The sequence below is a fragment of the Silurus meridionalis genome, chromosome 5, assembly GCF_014805685.1.
Source record: "Silurus meridionalis isolate SWU-2019-XX chromosome 5, ASM1480568v1, whole genome shotgun sequence".
Lineage (NCBI taxonomy): Eukaryota > Metazoa > Chordata > Actinopteri > Siluriformes > Siluridae > Silurus > Silurus meridionalis.
The window spans coordinates 6,239,793-6,259,076 of NC_060888.1; the positions used below are offsets into that span (position 1 = coordinate 6,239,793).

The 19,284-nt window shown below is 36.4% G+C and overlaps 1 long non-coding RNA gene across 2 annotated transcripts; it reads right to left on the minus strand.

Moving 5' to 3' along the window:
- Window positions 1-3,665: 3,665 nt before the first annotated feature.
- LOC124386280 lies at window positions 3,666-18,527 on the minus strand. Of its 2 annotated transcripts, XR_006925894.1 has the most exons (3): window positions 18,250-18,527; window positions 15,046-15,100; window positions 3,666-3,934 (listed from the first exon to the last, which is right to left on the minus strand). It is a non-coding gene; the product is annotated as an uncharacterized LOC124386280 (long non-coding RNA). The 2 variants fall into 2 exon arrangements; XR_006925893.1 differs by lacking the exon at window positions 3,666-3,934 and having other exon boundaries at window positions 14,517-15,100.
- Between the last annotated feature and the right edge of the window lie 757 nt (window positions 18,528-19,284).

Consider the following 19,284-nt stretch of genomic DNA (forward strand, 5'->3'; position numbering starts at 1 on the left):
TGGGTTATATATGGTATAGAAAAGAGATTTCTGGATCTGTAAGAGTGTATCATGAGTGATGATAAATAAATGTAGACAGAAGGTAAGACTATGGGATGCTTCATTCTGTAAGTTATTAGCAGTGTATTCTTTGCTTCTACCATTTCTGTAATTCCAAACTGGCAAAAAACAGTGTGTCACATTTGGCATGTGATGTAATATTAATGGCATATCAGTTTATCACACATTCATCTGGTCGTTCATGTGCCTGCACCTGGTTATAATAAAACCCCTAATCAGTGCATCGTTATGGGCCCTGTTACTCCCTGCAACATCTGCAAACATGATTCATTTCACAAGCTTACGGGCAAATTAGACGATCAGCTGCATGTGAAGACTAAGTGGTGACAGACGCCCACCCCTGATGTACTCCAACCACCAGTTTCCCACTCACAAAACCCTCCAGAAACATAAAGATCGATTTACATCCATGCAAATGAGAACGCAGTATAGTTTGACAGCTTTAAAGGCAGAGCTATTATTCAGTGTGTCACACCGCTGTATAATCTCGCACGAGAAAAGAAGCCTGCACCATTTTCAGCGACAGGACTACTGATATTTAAAGATAAAAACAAAATCACATTCAAAATGACTAATATTTGATCACCAGATCAGGGATGTAAGGTTCTAGACTAAAAATATAAAGAGAAATATTATAAAGCAATGAAAGAAATTGAAGATGCTTGCATATGAAAATAATACAGTAAAAATAAACCAAAATTAAAAATAAAAACAAAAATAAAGAGAAAAAAATTAAAAAGAAAATTAAAATCAAAGTCATATCTGCTCATGACTTCAAATAATAAAGAGAAATAATAAAAAAAAAAGAAAATTAGATGAAAATAAATGAAAGATAAACATTCATTTCAAAAAGGAAAAAAAAAATCTAAATGTCATCAGCACATTTTAAAAAAAAGAAAAATAAAGAATTAATAAAGTTAAATAAATTAGGAGAAAGAAATAAAATGCATTAAAATTATATCTGCTCCTACCTTAAAATAATAAAAAAATAATTATTTAATAATGATGTATTAAAACCAAAATGTCATATCTGCTTAAATAATTATTTTATAACTGGTCATTTTCATTTTATACTTTTTTAATATCCTACAGTTCAATGTTTGATCATATTGACAGGTTTCCCTCCACATTTTACTGGTAAATGTGGACAACAATAATATAGAGACAATTATATTGAGATTTTAAGAAACTCATTATTAAGGTATTCTGAATATATTTGCAGTAATAAAATATAATTGGTTATATTGTTTTTCAGCTCTATTCTATGTCGTATGTTGTACGGCATGTCGTGTGAGGTGTAAATATATGTAAAGATGCCTAAAACCCATTTAAAATGTAATATAGATCACATTTATTCACCAGTAAAATAAATAAATAAATTAGTTAAATCTGTCAGCATGAAATGAGATCAGTCCAGTGAAGAGATAATTACGAGGCTCATGTTTAAATAGCATAAAGGGTATTTTAGCTTAGATGATGAGACGGAGACCGATTAGCAGGAACGCATCCCTCGTGGAACTGTATAGCAGTAGCAGTAGCAGTAGCTCATTAGTATAATGGGATATAAATGTAAATGTAGAATTGGAATGAATCATTTATGCCATTTTCTTCTTCTTCTTCAAATTTTGGATTAACCATATGAGAAATGTGTACAAAATAAATTAAGAAACTAGTAAATACACACTTGGAATATGCAAGAAAAATGTTTAGTAAAAAAAAAAAATACTTTTTCAGAAATATACATAATAGAAACAGTCATTTCTTTAACGTGTATGGTTTCCCATGTTATCATCAGCCTTCAGTTAAAAAAAAAAAAAAAACTTCTGATATGAAGAAACAAGGATCACCACAAGGGGTCAGTGTTGTTTTTTTAATAGACCTTCCTCACACTGCAGAGAGAGAGCACCCCTGCTATGCTGCCTTTTCCTCAGGCTTACCCACTTCAGGAAGCCATTCAATGATTTAGCTGCATAGTTCCCAGTGTCATTCTTTCATATCAACTGATTTTGTCTCTTTCCAACGATAACTATGACGGAAATGAAAGGCATGCAGTTCTCACATGGAGGAGAGGCGAGGATTTACAGCTCGAGGCCTGCCATTGCGGCGCAGTCATAAATTCATATATGCGAGCTCGCTTGGCAGCTCCTGACAGCATGCTTTTGTCTATGTGTTAATGTTATTGTTGAAACGGAGCTTGTGGCTACAGTTAAACATGCAAATGGACTCTTTTCCACAGCACGATATCCATCCTAGCTTCGTTTCCTTCCTTTTTTTTTTTTTTTTTTTGCAAGCAGACAAATAAGACGGGCCAAAACCTGAAACTCTTTCATACTTTGAGAGACTTAACACAAAGTAACGAGGCCTTCCAGATTTGCTCTATTTGACTAGTTTCCATGGTCACCACTTCTTCCTTTGCACTCTTTAAAAAAAAAAAAATAAATAGAAAAAATAGGAGCTGGCTACAAATTAGCATTAGCATTGTAACACCTACACAAAGGCGTATTTGGTATTTGGTATTTGTAAAAATAAAAAAAAAGAGCAAAAATAGGGATGTGGACTAGGCAGAGATTGTCTCTTTTTTCAGTTGAACCAATTCTGCCGTCAGCGGAAAGCTATAACTAATTGCCCAAAGGCACCAAACGAGCCTTTTCCTCATTTTGACAAAAGAGTAAAAGGTTTTAAATGATGGGTTTACATGGTGACAGTTTTTCTTCTTTATGCCTTCTCGAAGCATTCAGGAACGAGGAGTTAAGCGTTAGACAAGCTCAGTCCAGCTGTGTGTGCAGCAGCTGATCATAGCCCTATGTCCCATGCTAGATTGCTTGAATTATGAGATACTAGACTGCTGGCTGTATAAACAGCACTCGAGGTTGGTATCTAGGTGTTGTAGCTGTTGCCTATCAGTCCTATCAGCTGCTTCCATCCTGCTGTAAAATCCAGCTTAGTCTGACCTGCGGCCAGAAAAAAAAAAATACATGCAGGACTGCTCATGTTCGGAGTCCTACAACATAACACAGAAGCAACACAAAAACAGATTCATTGATCAGTTTGATCAAGTATCATCTGCGTTTTAAAATGTGTTGCATGAGGAAGAAAGTGTCGAGAAAGGAAGTGGTTATCGCTTTTAGAACTTGTAATATGGACAGACGAGGAACAAGGAACTGCAAAGTTTGGGCAAACAATGGTGAAAAGTAACGATCAGGGATTCATTAATCGAAACAATGCTGATCAGTGATCATTCAATTGCCAATGCTGATCAGTAAGAACTGGCATCAGTGATTGATCATTTGGAACAAATCCTGATAGGTCACTGGCTAATGGTAATGATTGGCCGTTGGTAAGTTTTTAACTCACCACTGTCCAGCTTTTCTCCTGCGAGGAAATAAATATCAACAATAAAGTATAAAGAATGTGTTTCCTTCAAAACATTTGAAGTTAGATTGAAGCTCATGGTACATCACAGGCAAGCTGAACACACTGTGAGTATTTCATAGACACAACCTCAATAATGCCCAAGATTGGCTTAGATTGTAGTGATCAACAGGGCAGAGAAAGAATTCCATCCCACATGAACACGAACAACATCGACCCTTTTGCTTGTTCTTGCTCTTTTTTAATGCAATTTAGTTTAGGTCACTTACGCTGACTGCAGAGGCACCCATTCATAAACTGACTTAAAAATCATTTTGACAGTTTTATCATAAAAGGACCATTAGATGGTCAGGCTTTGGCTTGCTATCGAGTGAAAACCCTAATTTTATGCAAAGAGGAGGTTTAATTACTAACATCATCAGGTTGGCTCCAAGGCACTGCCAGATCATGAAGAGAATGGTGTTGTCATGGCAACAGGAGATGCCAATAACGCAGTGTGGGTCTAAAAAGAAAAGAGAAAAAAAAAAAGAAAATGCAGCATATAGTGGATCACATTGAACATATGTAACATCCTTTTTTTTTTTTTTTTTAAAGAAGAAATACAAAAGTTTTGATAGCTGAATAACAGGAACACAGTATCTGTGCAGGGCTTTCTGTGCATGAACCAAAAAGATCAGAAGGTCAGATTTGATACATTTTAATATTAATAATAATTATTATTTTAGTATGTAATTCATACACATTTTGAATTTTTTTATTTTTTTTTTACATATAATAGACAGATTTTTCTGTTACATCGATAGTCTTTTCTCTATCTTGAATCTTCTTATCAAAACATAGCTTCTCTTCGTTTCTCGTTCCCTCTTGCTGTATATCATCTGAAGCTCAAGTGCTTGAGTAGGGCAGAATGATAGAAGGGTTCTGGCACTGTCTGTCCTTCACTAAAGGGGCACGTCTCAAAAGCAATTTGGTTGGTCGGAGGAAGATAGGCCTTTGTCTGCCGCGCTTGATATTCTGTCTATCGAGAAGCAGCACTCCATTCACTCATCCATCACAGGCTAGAGTTTCTCAGTGGGGGGCGGACTCCCTGCTCATGATGCTAATCGGAATAGGAACTGCATCCCAGATGTGGCCCCTCTCAGGTTCTAATTGATTGGAGTAATAAGGCCTGGGCTGTTAACTGATAGCCATCATATTAAAGTCGCATTAGGGTTACGGTAATGTAATTGCCTACAGTGGTTGATAGCAGGAAGTCATGGACTGCATTTGATATCCCACTGAAACACTTTGCAATGCTCTGTACTTATGATTAGAATGAAGCAATAGAACAAATGAAGGAGGTAATAAATTTCAGGTTAAACTACACAATTTGGAAATATAATATGGAATTTAGTATTATGAGTACAAATATAATAATTGTAATACACAATAAATAAAATATATCAATTATATAGACAACAATATATAGAAAGAATGAAAAATTTTAGGGAAATCATCAGTTAATTCTTTGATCCTGGAGTTATTTTTTATTTTTTCATTATAATGATATTTAATTGATAAAGCAACATCCCCTGTTACCCCAACATTGGAGGCACACAATTGTATAGCATTACATTTTCCCTTCACTTGAACTCTATGAAAATATACTTTACTTGGGTTGGATTGGAATATCTTGAGTCGTCTGCTATAGAGCTCTGACCTCAACCCTATTGAACACTTTGTCACACAAAAAAATAGAATTGCGAGAAAAAAAGGCAATGAGGCAAACTTTTGTTACTAATGTGGTGGAACACCTGGTAAATGATTTAGTTTTCACAGATGTTCTTGTATGCAATTTCAGGAATTATATGTACATTTTTCTAAACAGGAAACAAATAACTTCATTTTATGAGATCTGTCTTATTTTCTCTTGTATATTCAGTATTTCTCTTCAATTAAAAAAGTATTTCTTATCCGATTACTCGACTAATCGATGGAATAATCAGAAGAATACTCGATTACTAAAATAATCAATAGCTACAGCCCTACTTTTATTATGTAGAGGATCGGCCAAATCGAAGGTTGCGCAATACAATACGATATATATTAGATTATCATGTTCATGTAATCGTATGTTTTGAATTGCAGCCACAACAACTGCTTATACAAAATAAATTACCTTCAACACATTCCGACTCATCACAATAGATATGCTTTTACAGTGTCTTTTTAAAAGCAAGGTTACGTCGATTTTAAAACTCAGAACGGATCTGCATAAAAACATTAAAATTCACATAATTTCACACTCAGTATGTGAGGCATTTTGCTAATTTCTAGCTTGCGGAGCAGTAAAGAATGTGAGCTAGTTGTTCACAGAGTGATGCCATTGATCGCTCTCTTCATTCCCACCAGATACAGGAAAAAACAAGTAGTGAAACCCCATAGCTGTGGGCTAACACTCTTTCATTTTGAATGAGATACAACTCCATTCAACACCGCTGTACTACACAGCACCCACCCAGGCAACCGAATCCTGCGTGACCTTTGAAGTCGTCTTGTTTTGTCGGATTTCATCCAAAGTGAATTTTATAAGACAATCTATCACTGTGAACCTTGCCCTTTTCTGTTGTATAAGCAGTTGTTACATTTTCATGACTCAAAACGTACAACGTAGAACTTTTCCAACCCTATTGCTTTATTTAATCTAGGCTGGACATGGTTCAGATGGAATCATTCATTTTGAAACCGAGATCGCCCAGCAAGGGAGCTCGTGTTTATCAACAGAGACTTCTTTATAGTATAAGCACCAGATTCTGTTGGATGAAGGAGGAATTGTTTTGAAAAAAAGTGTCTGGATTAGCCTCTGTGAGCTAGCATGCTTCACTGACAGGCTTGTCATTAGCTAAATGGGACTGAATACTGATGCGCGAGCAACGGCATTAAATGCACCATTGTTGGGTATGATTGAGATTGCTATGCCACAGTGCAAGGGATTTATTTTTAATTGTAACTGCAGGAAGTGATGCGAATTCTTTGGGAGCAGGATTAAAGAATATACTTCGTAGCAGGTGATGTAAGAATAACAAACTAATAAAGAATATTATACTAATAAAATACATTAATCCTGCTTTTTTTTTGCTATTTGTCTTAAACAACTGATTTAATCACCCCCTCAGTGTTTAAACACCCCCCCCTCAATAAATACATGACTAAATTACTATTAGTACAAAGCAATTTTTGTCCTTTTTTTTTTACATTCACGTAAAGAGTATTTTTTGACTTCTTGGCTGCAGTGAAGAGCACACCAAGGCAATAAAGATTTAATTATACCTTTGACCAGAAATTACTCTTCGAAAGCACTGACAGTCGTTCCATCCCCCCTAAAAACAGATTTGGGAGCTAATAATTTCCCCATAGCAAATATACAGATGGCTATGTTCCTGCAAGCAATCTCAACAGCCTGCAATGCCATCATCATCTTTGTTATGGTAATTAGCCATGCCTTGACGAAAATATCTATGTAAATGTATCTGTTTGTGCATTTTTAAAGAATGCTTTAGACCTTCTAATGAAAGCCCTTGAATATGTGGATTTCGGTCTCTGTCTCTTTTCCTCCGTCTCTTTCTCATTTCTGTTCAAACAAGGTAATTAAGGGCCTTCCATGCCAGGAGTTTTAATGAAGTCCTTTCAGAGGAAATTCTTCTGGGGAGTATGGAGACAGGTAAGAATACAAAGATCACTCTGTATGCCAAGTGCACCGTTCAATCAGTATATTACCCCTACCAGGCTACATCACAAAGATTTGCTAATCACAAAGCTAAATGCATTTTCTTTGCTTGTTTTATCCCCTGTCAAAATAAAGCCAGAGATGTGCTCAAAAAAGTCATTAGAAGATACAAGATGTTGTCATTGACTTAATTGGTTATCTGTCCTTTGTTTTTGGGAGCAGTGGTGATCAGAGACTGGTCATTGGGAAAATGTTTAATATTGATGTCATTGGAAATAATGGGGACCAGTAATTTTGGTCATTTATTAACAGTAGTGGACAAAGTACACAAACCATGTACTTGAGTTAAAGTAGAGATACACTAGGTAATATTAATATTCATGTATGAGATCATTACATTTTGTTTGTTTGCGGGTCCCAGTCCCTGAGAAAGATCGATCAAATAACCAATCCTTTAAAAAGTCTGGTTCACCAGTCTTCATCAGTTACTTCTGTACTCAGTATTGACATGTTTAGTCTGCTTGGGCGCATGAGTCAAATTCAGTTTAACTGAAACCCTTCTCTCAGATAGAAATATTTGTATTAGTGTCTTGTTTAGTCTAAATGATATTGACTAAATTACGACCTGGGCACTGACCAGAGAAGCTTAACAAACCATGTTCTGCTCTGTAGTTTTCTACTAATCCCATTAAAAGATTTGTGCAGTTTTCCGTATTTAATAACTCACAATGCAGCCAAATAGACTCCTCTAAATTAGTTGAGGCTTGCATAACACCACCAGGACCTTTGTGGCATGTTTCTTAATGGGTTTTTAAAATTGCTTTTTATGTTTTCTTTCCCATTGCACAAACGTCTTCTGCGGTGAATTCACTGCGAAGCAAACTGAGATTAGCACATTTTTCCCTTTTCTCGTATATTTTTGCCATTGGAGAGTTTAAATAAAATTTGTGTAAGTCTTGAAAATTAGATGAAAATTAGAAATTGAATTCATCCAGCTACATACATTCATCACTGTAGTCATTCATTCATTCAATGTAGCACAAGTTAAATTTTTCACTGCATATCTGCATATAACAACATACTGCATATCGTAACAGAGCATTTGCTTAACAAAGTATTCTGCAAGTTCATGAAGGTGTTTTCTGCATACTGGGTTTAAAAGGAGCATTAACATAACACCACTTTATAGCATTTATACAAGCTTTTATAATCTTTATAGTGCTCTAATGTCTCACATTTAAACACTTCCAGAGACTTTGCAGCCATTATGTTTTCATTGAGGGCACAAAGACAGCAGGTTTTATAAAACCATCATCAACCCCCTCAGGAATTAAAAGACTTACTCATTTGTGTTTTTTGCTGAGGATTTGGAGCTGTAAAAATGGCCACATTTCTATATAGATTTTACTGGCAAAGAAATAATATGGAGCCTTTTTCTTCGGGTGACCTCTAGAGCCTAGTGACGCAAATTATTACACCACAGGGTGTGACAATAGGAATAAATGCTATTAAGGCTCTTTAGTGTAAATTTCAACAATGGATGCAAAATGAAACAAAGTTGGGGTTATGCTTATCAAAGCTTTCAACAGTGCATTGAATACATGGTTGTGTTTCAAGATATGTGACATTAGTATTTTCACCAAACAATTTAAATTAAATAAAGTTAGGTCATCTGTTTGGACACTATCATATGGTTCCATCCCATAATAAAATCCTTTATACTTTATAATCACTTTAGGCTATATTAAACAGCAAATGAGCGAATAGACAATATTTTATTTTCTCAGGTTTCTTTTTATTTTACGAATATATTTGTTGTTGGTTTTGTTTCTTCATGAAACAAAAACTATAGCTGATGATTATAAAAGACTGAATTATGTTCAATTCGGGTTTTTGATCTTAGCATACAGCATTAAAACCGAATGTGCTAATGAGTATTTAGTTAAGTTGCTGTTGTGCTCCTGTCAGCTCATGTAAGTCTGGATTTTGTCCTCTGACTTCTGTCATCAATAAGGCATTGTTGAATGCAGAAAATATGTTTGATATATGTTTGTTCACAACATTCTGAAAAAACTATTTTACAAAACAATAGAACAGTTCTGAAGCTTCTGAAATACTCAAGTTCAAGTTCTGGCAAGTTCAAAGACACGGGCACAAAACGTTCGCCATTTAATATCCACATCAACCTTTGTTCATGACATGTATCTTTGATGAATTGTGCTACTACCACATGATTAACTGATTGAAAAATAACTGGTATATATTGGGATATATTGGACATGTAGTGTCCAAATCATGCCATTTCCAATGTATGTTTGTGCTCTGGGATGTTTCATCAGGACTTTACAAACTAGACTACAGTCTTTGGTGCTAAAAAGTTTGAGAAGGTGGCACAGCAGGTGTAGTTAGCTTTCCGCTGTCACTAAAGGTCTGAAGGTTAACCAGGTACAAGACAGGAACGGTGTGATCTGGCATATGCTAGGTTTATAAAGCATCTGGTCCTGCTTCCTACGGGACCAAACTTTTGACTTAAGACATGTGGCCTCAAATGTTTTGGCAAGAATAGACCTTTAAGGTCTTCTTCCCTCTCCCCTTTTTCTCTCTTGATCACGCTTGCTCCTCCTACTTGATCTTTTGGTACAAGCCTGTGCACTTTTCTCTCACCTGTAATTAATCTAGTAACACACTACTGTCTTATAGCAGTTTTTCATGCCTATTGTACCAGTCTTCGGCTTTGCAGAGTATTGGCGATTTAAATGTGACTTCTCTGGTTCATAACTTTGCAATCATTTTAACAACTGGATGGAAGTGGCAAACATTTGTTTTGCTTACTATCACTTCACCCAGAAACATCCAAATACAGCTCTAATTCCCAAAACGTTGCGAACTTGTGTGTAAATTGTAAATAAGAACAGAATTCAATTATTCGCAAATTGCAAAAACACATTTAATTCACAATAGAACATTGAAAACATTAAATGTTTAAAGTGAGAAAATATGGCATTTAAAGGAAGAAATAAAATAATTTTGAATTTGATGGCAGCAGCATGTCTCAAAAAACTTTTGGAGAAATATTTTGCAACTAATTAGATAGATTGACAACAGGACAGTAAGATAATTGGGTATAAACAGTGTGTCTTATAGATAGAGATTTTCAGAAGTAAAGATTTGCAGAGCTTCAACTTTTAAAATTGTGGAACAATTTTAGAATAATATTCCTTAGCATAAAATTGCATAACATCATAACATTATTTACAGTACATAATATCATTAAAGGTTTCAAAAAATCTGCATAAATCTTTGTGCAAAAGAGACAGAGGCGAAAATCAATTTCAGATGCCAATAATCTTTGGGCCCTCAAGCGGTACTCGATTACAAACAGTAATGATTCTGGAAAGCTAATCAGTGCATGGGCTCTAACACAGCTAGAAATTATTGTGGTTGAACACCGTTTGCCATGTCATCAGCAAATGCAGGTTAAATCTCTATCATGCGAAGAAGAAGGCTAAATCTCTATCATGCGAAGAAGAAGGCATGCATGAACATGATCCAGAAATGCTGCCACTCTCTCTTGGGCAATGCTCATTTAAAATGAAATGAGGCAAAATTAAAAACATTTATGTTCTCAGACAAATCGAAATTTTAATTTAGCTTTGGAAACCATGGACAGCGCATCCTCTAGGCTGAAGAGGAGAGAGATCATCTCGCTTATTATAAGCCCTTAGTTCAAACATTTGCATCTCTGATCCTATAGGATTGCATTAGGTACTGTAAAATGGGCATCTCGCACATACAGAAAGGCTCCATCAGTCTATAACTTTTCAAAATCTGAAAACTTTTGGCCCATCATGAAACAAAAACACTACACAGTGGTATGCATGATTCTGTCCCAGCTTTTTTTTTAAATCTGTTGCAGCCATCAAATTTAAAATGACCTTATTTTTCTTTAAAATGGTACATATTCTTTTTGTTGTTTGTTTATTTTATTGTGAATAGAATATGGATTTATAGAATTATGAATTTTTGATGATTTGCAAATCACTGCATTCTGTTTTTATTTACATTTTACACAGCATTTTAACATTTGTATAATTGGGGTTGTATTGTTACGTACCTGTAATTGTTTTTACAAGACAATCTGTCAATTGAAAACAATTTTTTTATTATTATTTATTTTTATTTTTTTGTACATGCCTATTGAACAGCAGTTAAATGTTATATGTTAGGTTCATCTCCAAGCTAGCAAAGACACTCATTTTCGTTAAGTTTTTAAATTACAGATCCAGGAATATCAGTCACACTAACACCAGGATGTGTAGGAAAGATATTCAATGTACATGATGAACAAAAAACATTGTTAAAGGCCAAAATGTTCTAGCACTGTTCTGGATACCTATGTTAGCACCTATCATAAAGGTATGACAGTATGACAGCATGACAATATGCAAGGAAAGATCATAAGAAGTGACACAAACTAGGTAAATTGCTTCTTGTAAAATAACTGAATAACCAATTGGGAAAATTACCTTACATTGCCCCCTTTCTAAAAGAATAACAGATTGTATATGGCATGGCACTGTTCCTTGCATACTATAATTGTGATCATCTGCAGTATGAAAAAAGAAATAAGTGTGTGTGTTTGTTCATTGGCATGTATATAAGAAGTAAATAAGATGCCGTAAGAAGTAAACCAGAGTGCACTGAAGGGCAAAAGGATCTGATCCACATTGCTTGCTTCTGAAAGGCAATCAGCGGGTTAAGCATCTGCCAAAAGATGATGCATGGGCCTGGCTCAGCACATTGCTCATGCTGTCACCCGCTGATGTACGCAAAGGCCAGATGCAACACTGCAGTCCAGATCAACTCCACAATAACTCCCTCCCCCATCTTACCACCCACTCCGACTCGACTGAACACTGACTCAGGTGATCCTTTATCGTCTCCTATGGTCTATCCCTCAAACCCCATGTTCGCAAAGAGACATCAGAGCTCCTGCCTCCTTTGCAGTGCGGATGTGAGTGAAATTCTGAGCTGGGATCACTTGGCAAGACGAGCAACTGCCCGCCGCTCTGCCGGGGTGGATGTGATAAAGATATTGATGGTAATCTGAATTATTCATCTCCTGCTGTGAATCATTAAAGGCTTGCACTGATACAGTGCATGTCTTATTGGAAAGAATGTGGGCTGGGAAGATATGACACAAAGATTTTTTATCACGAACTCAAATCACCCCATGTGCTGTGAATGAGCCTGCCCAAAATAGATTTAGGGAACTGCTGATTTTTTTTTTTTTTTACTCAAAATAGCTGTCAAGCTAAATAACTATTAATAGTCATCCTAGACATAAATCTGAAGATTTTCACAGAGTCCTTCTTTGGTGCTGTGAAAATAAAAGCAATAGCTTTCATGCTTTCTCTGCATTTTGCATCCTAATCTGAAGATTTATAGTGAAAGACACAAATATGGAAACAGTATAAATAACTGCAAAGCAGTAACTCAGGTTTGGTTTACCAACAGTTCTGAGGCTTACTGTCTGTCCAGAGCCTTTGAGTGCTCAAAGTGCAATCCAGTGTTTTCGTACTGCAGTGATACAGGCGATAAAAACTGGAATCAGATATAGGAACTGAACTAAACCAAGTACCCTTGATGTGCAAAAAGAGCTTAGAGATGAATATCAGAGCTGATGTTTAGACTGATGGACAAAAATCTGAACGTTAAATATACTGTATGTTTAACAATTTCTTGATTTTCAGTGGTTTAACAAATTAAAGATTTTTATGTTCTCACCTCCAGGACAACGTTTATTTTTGTTCACTGATTCACAGTTAACTTTGATATAGATTTGGCAAACAAATAACAGGTAAGAAAATCTCATGTCCTAAATTTTGCTACTACTGCTAGCGTTAAAAGACTAATAAAGTTCCATTAATGCAAATTTGGAGTAGAAGATCTTCTGTTGGAGTAGAAGATCTTGAGTGGCCTGCTATAGTGCTGCTAACTAACTGCAACCACTTCAAAAAAGTTATGAACCAACAGACAAACCATCAGAACAGGCCACTAGTAAGTCAATAAAATACATTTGCAGAGAAATTCATCCAGTTTCCTGGTTTATAATGTATTTCTGTATGACTGAGGCAAAAACATCAAATCTAAATTCTTTGAACTCTTATGGTTTTATTTTCCAGATATCTTATACACATCAACAGTTTAATGCTGACAAGGCAACAGCAAGATACTTTTTTTACAGTGACAAAAAAAAAAAGTGTTGGACTGCAATTAATACAAAAACTTTTGCTACACTGGCCTTGGGTCTTTAATTGCCACAAACAGTTTTGCACGCATGTTTGCATGAGCAAACATCTGATAACCACGACCATACTCAAATCAAATTATAATGACTGAAACCCAAATGATCTCATTCATTTTTAAGTCTGGTTTCTCTTAAGGTTTCCTCCACATATCTTCTCAGGAGGTTTTTCTTCTTGTAAGTAGCTTCTGGCTTGCTCATTAGAAATAAGCTTGTAGGGAAATTATTTGTAATCTATTTATTTCTGCAAAGCTCTCTTTTGTTAGAAGTGCTAGATAAATAAAAGTGAATTGAATTGATTGTTGATATAATACAGTACGGTCAGTCCATTTATTCATCCAGTGGATGCTTATTGGTCTACTAAAGTGATTTTTTGGCTTGGCCCACTTGGCTTTGGGCAGACATTGTCTGTTAGTTAAAAGAGGTTTGACACCACTGGTCTACACTGATAAAGTAGACCAGATGTCTCTACATTTACAAGAAAACACACTCATTCAAAGAACAGTACAGCTGTGGAGCACTAAGAAAGCCCAGATTTTCTCCGTAATTTAATCAGGTTTAATTCCCAACCATCAGCCAGCTCACCAACCAGGGAGGGTGAAGGCTATGATGTCCTTCCTCTGAAAACCAACCAACCTCATCTTTTCAAACTGTTACTCATACAGTGTCAAGGGACAGCATAACACTCACAGAGGAGAGCATTATCCAGTCCCTTCCACGTGCATGAGCTTACATACACACATGATTTTCTAGTGTCACTATGATTGATAGAGAGGAGAAAGAAAGCCAAAAGTTCTCCCAAAGCATAGCCAATTTATTTATTTTTTGCTCTTCTGGCCATAGATTGTTGTGGCATCCTAAGGATTCGAACCAAGCTCATAGGATGAAAGAAAGTTGTGTATATTCATTATGATAAGCACGTTCTCATACATCTTAATTGCTTAAACTTAAAATTGTATAAATTAATTTACATTTTATAATTAAAATGCGTTGCAAAATATATTCCAGATGCAAGAATTTCATCACAGTACAAGACATTTCATTCAGAGAAATGCACCATGAGAATATGGATATTTTTAGTAAGCTCTGGGACCAACTTTATTCATGAGAAAAAAAAAAAAGAATTTACGAAAAAAGTGTTGGGAAGACATGAGATTCTCAGTGTCTCTAAAAACCTATACCCATGCATATGGCTCTGTTATTCTGTTATTACCAGACAATAGATTTTGTATAATTAAAAAAAAGAAAATAATCATTACTATGCTATTTCTATTTCCTGTGATTTTTCTCATAGATTGTTTCAAATTCCCCATGGCAGCACACCAGGATTTTGAAATTGACACCGTTTGTACAAGGTGACTGACATCAGAGTGTATACCATTGTCCAGTGTGAAAGGGTTAAAGAGGGTCAGGCGAGGTTAAAATGGCAAATGAGCCTATTAATCTAGAATGACGGCTAACCTCCTTCCGTCCAGAGGGCAAAGCCGATTCGCCGGCAGGTCTGCATACAGGCCGAGGCAATGAGAGCTGTCCATGGTGATTGGAATGCAAAAAAGGAAGTCTGATTTATGCAACAGGGTGACAACAGCTAGCACCTTACCTCACTGAGCTGTCATATCAGAAACCCCTTCTTCCCTGCTTGTCTTTATAATTGTCTGAAAGTACAAAAGAAAACTATTAGATACAAATATGAAAAAAAAAGTTATATACACAATATAGAAAATAAAAAAATAAAATACAAATTAATAAATAAATAATCCTGACAGCTCCATATGCCTAGAAAGAAAGTGTAGGAGTGTGTTTGCTATGGAATCTGGGTCTTCTGGGAGGCCAGCAACAAAGAAGTAATGTAGGAGGCTTTATATTGTGCTAAACACTATTTCCTGTCACTTGTAAAGAAGAGGCGAGATGATTTGTTGTACTGAAGTCTAAGTGACAATAACAGCCAGAGAGAGACGAAGTCAGTCTAGCGGCTGCCAAGTCTTCCTCTGGTTCTGCCTGACTGCTTCGGTGTGCGTGAAGTTATAGATGGCTTTCTATCACTTCGTAATCTTTGGAGATAGCATAAAAGGAGGGCAGTTTAAGTGGTTAACGGCGAACAACAGCATGCTGTTCATTCACCTCCTGCTGCTGCTTTCTCAAATGGGATAACTTTTACAACTATTGCTCCCGTTTCCTCAACAGAGACAATTCCAAAGCCAAATTGGTCTGAAGAGCAATACCAATAAGGATCGATCTTATCTGAGCCTTTGTTTTTTTCTGTTTCTCTAGACCACTGGGGCGGTGAAGAGAATTTGAAACTGGGCCTCCAAGTTTCACTCATATGAATATATAAACTGTATAAAATGACTGACTGATAGTTAAATTGTATGGGTTTTTTCTAACAGCCATAGGCACGTATTTAAAGCTATAAATAATCAGAATTGGGCCAAATGTGTTTACTTGTTTGAAGTTCCTAAAAAAGCTTTATGACAAAAAAAGCCAACATATCATTGTAGTAAGTAGTGGTTGTAGTACAAATATTGGTTAAAATTACTGATCTGAAAATTTTGCTAATTTTAATATGTCTACAAATGACATAGCTAATCCAGAAATGTTTTCTAACAAGGATATGCAATTGTAAATAATTTGTGAACTATGCTGATGTGAACATCTCTATTATCATTAAAATGGCTAGCATAGTTAAATGCTATGGAGATTTCTGCAATTTGTTGGTTGCTACTGTTCTTTCACACGCGGGATGACGTCACAACCAGAAAGCTATAAACGCATGTGTGGTGGAGCCAATGCTAGCTTCTGCAATTGAATGGAGTGCTGCAGGAAGTGTGGCCTGGAGATGCAGTGACTCGTTTCCTAAGGGAACCAGGGTTACATGCGTAACCTAGCGACATTCCCTTTCAGGAATTCAAGCAATGTCAACAGTGTTACAAATGTCTTGGAGAAAAGCTCCAGAGGAACAGGCCTTTAGAGGCTGCCCACTCCACACATCTACTCTGACTTTCTCCACAACTCCATCCTGTGGATGTATGCCGGTTAAGCTTCTCCTGGTCAGGGACCTGAAAGGGAGGAGGATAGAATGCCTGCAGCATGACGGGTCATGTCGGATCTGAGGGCACCATAGGAACATACCCCTGTCTGGGGTAGAGAAAGCTCCAGGAGAGATGGAAAGGGCCTGAAGGTCCCCAACCCTCTTTAGGAAAAGAGATAGCCAGAAGAAAGACAGTCTTGACTGTCACAAACCTTAAAGGCACCTCAGGTAAGAGCTTGAAGGGAGGCTTAGACAAAGCCTCCAAAACAACGGCCGGGTCCCACACAGGCACTCTAGGGTGCACCCGGGCCCCTTAGAAACATCACTAACAGGTGCTTCCCCAGTGACTGCTGAGCAAGCGAAGTATAATAAGCCGCAATAGCCAACACCTAGGAACTCTGAAGGAACTCCAGCACTGAACCGACTGGGCAGTTACAGTTATTTCCTCATGAAGGGGGCATTCGATTGGAGAATGGTCTCTACCACTGTACCCTCAAGGGTCACAGTCTCTATAACTCTGTAGGGGCCAGAACCACAAAGAGTGAGAGCGCCCTTTTCGAAGAGGTCCACGTGCGGCTACAGTGCGTGCAGTCGACTCCCTCGAGAATGAGAATGCCCTACTCCCAGGCAGGCTACACAAAAGCTGTGTGTGTCCCCACTGAAATAAAGCGGGAAAGCCTGAAAGACTGCTTGCCTTCATTATATATATATGAGACAGATTTCACACGTTTTGGAACATGAACACCGGAGGTGTTCTCAAAGCGTATTTGACGCAGCTTGAGTTCCTGAAAAGGAACTTAATTTTCCTTCCTGAGTGAACTATTACTTTAAATGGCAATTTCCAAACTAGGGCACATGGTCCATAGTTGTCCCATAAACTTTGATTTAGCCTGCTATGCTATAGATGAGACGAAAAATATCACTAACAGATCATTTCCATTTTTAAGCTGCAAAACATGCAAATTGAAATTAATCTAAGTGATTTTTTTATTTATTTATTTTTTTTATTTGGTGTACATGCATACATCCTTTAGCTTTCCCAAAGAATGGCATCAAGAAAATTTAATTTAATGCAACATTTACTTTTAGCCTACAGCCCAATGTTATGTTTGATTTATTGCCCTTCATGGTATAAAAATTTTGGGGACCCTTTTGTTTAAATAAATTTTAACGGTAATAAGTAAAATAATAAATTAACAATTTTGCCTGTGAATATTCTTGAGAGGCTGAGCAACAAAACAACTCATCCTCTCTCTCTTTTAAAGATGCAACATTCTGCCTTTTACATATCAGTTACAGTTAAGGAACAATTTGTTGGGTTAAATAGAAATAGTATCAATCAATGTACTTACTTTATTTTACCTTAAAACTTTAAACTGAATTGATAAATTATATCCACTAAAATTAGTTTTTGGAAAAAGGATAGTATTGTCCATTTCATTTTTCAGTGCATTAATGTGCCAGACAGCTGACATCTTAAACCTGGCCTAGAACAAGAATGGAAAGAGACAGAGCAGGCCAATTAAATTGCAGAACAGTGCTAACTGCTAAAGAATCTAATAACCTCATGCACCTGGGATGGCCAGTAACCTTGTGACCCATGCTGAAATTGCCTGGATGCGAGTTCATTTACATCTAAGCGACCAATACAAGATAAATATGAGATCAATTTAAGTGCTTGGTGTGTGTGATTTGGTAGCATCTTCCATATTTCATTGTAATAAAATACCCCCCACCCGAGTAGAAGAATAAAGATATATTTATTGGTTAACTTACATTTACAGCATTTGGCAGATGCCCTTATCTGGAGCAACTCACATTTATCACATTCATATAACTTTCTCAGGTGCCCAGAAGTAGCAGCTTGGTGTGGCTGTGTCAAGAATCACCAGGCAGCAGAAACCAAGAGTAAAACTAAGTAGTTTTATTGAATCTACAAAAGTCAAACAAAAGAAACTAAGAAACTAGAGTGCAAAGAACAAAGAACTTAATTGGACGGGCATAAGGCGGGGCACAGGGCCTACACAGCAAGGAGTCCAGGCAATCTAGAGTAAGTAAAGTGATTGGACGGCAAGTGAAAGGAGAGAGAGCTCTTTTAAAGGGGCTGATTAAGGGGAAACAGGTGCAGGTGATTAATAGGAGGGAGCGGCTGATCGTGAGGGGTGAGAGCTTGAGGAGGGCGTGGCTATTGGTTCTCTGACAGGCAGGATTACAACATAGATTTTCAGATCTAAAGTATGATGCCTTAATGCTACCACCTTCCTACTTCCTCAAAACATTTGTGTAGCTAGCTAGCTAATGGCTAACTTATACATGTTTCAACAGCATATTGGATGTCAAGCTGTGAAATGCTGATGTAATTTATAGAGTTTATATTTATATGTGTATATATTCTGCTGGTCATTTAATGTTTCATTTGAAACATTTTAAATTAAAGTATTTAAAATTCAGCACAGTACATCAAATACAGTACTTATGATTAACATTTATTGTATACATGTATACATTTGCACATACTGGCTTCAGGGTTTAAGTGCATTTTTGTAGACAGAGAAATTTAAATAAAATGTATCACAATTGAATGTATTATGTATTAAAAATAAATTTAAAAAAAGCACTAAGCATTAATTTTTTTCTCTGTGACACTACAGGTACAGTGAACTATGTACCAGATTGCAATAAGTACACACAGATTTTTTACATTTGACTCCTGTAAACACTTTATATTTGAATTGTTTTGAACTGAATTATTTTATTCTTTACAAAAGGTGTAAAAAAAAGGGCCACGCAGGACTTTTGAATGTGAGGCCA